Raw genomic sequence first — 590 nt, 5'->3', positions numbered from 1 at the left:
ATGGAGATGAGGGACCCAATCCAGGCAGGGGCTGCATCTCTGCAGGATGTGACCTGTGGCAGCAGGAGCCTGGTAAAGCAGTGTATCAGCAGCATCCAGCCCCAGGATTGCCACCAGGATTGCAGGGGCTGCTTGGCCCTCCCACAGCCTTTACCCGCAGGGTGCAGCAGCTGCTTCCCCTGGACCATGCAGCAGTTGGTAGATGACGGGGTGTTGCAACACGCCAGGGAATAATCACGATAACTCGAGCGGTTGCCCTGGTGCCGGGCTTGGCTGTTGCAGTGGTTGCTAAAGAGAGTGGGCGTGCGGCTTCCTCTGGGGCGATCTGATTTCTCCGGGAGCGTGGTTAAGGCACGCTTAGGAGAAATCATCCTTCGTGGAGCAGGGACACAAGGTCTCTGCCGACAGCAGCAGCCGTGCTAGGCGGGCTGCTCGGGAGCCTGAGCACGCACGGAGCTGTTGGCTTTGGGGGGAAAAAAAGATCATCTGTCCTGGGAAAACATCATCCGGCAACGAAGAGCAAAGGGAGCAAGTTTTCGGGGTGGCAGAGAGACCTTTGGGACAAGCACTGAGAAGCGGGCAAGGCCACC

This window comes from Buceros rhinoceros, unplaced genomic scaffold, assembly GCF_000710305.1.
Source record: "Buceros rhinoceros silvestris isolate BGI_N320 unplaced genomic scaffold, ASM71030v1 scaffold990, whole genome shotgun sequence".
Lineage (NCBI taxonomy): Eukaryota > Metazoa > Chordata > Aves > Bucerotiformes > Bucerotidae > Buceros > Buceros rhinoceros.
Note: the sequence above shows the minus strand (reverse complement) of the source record.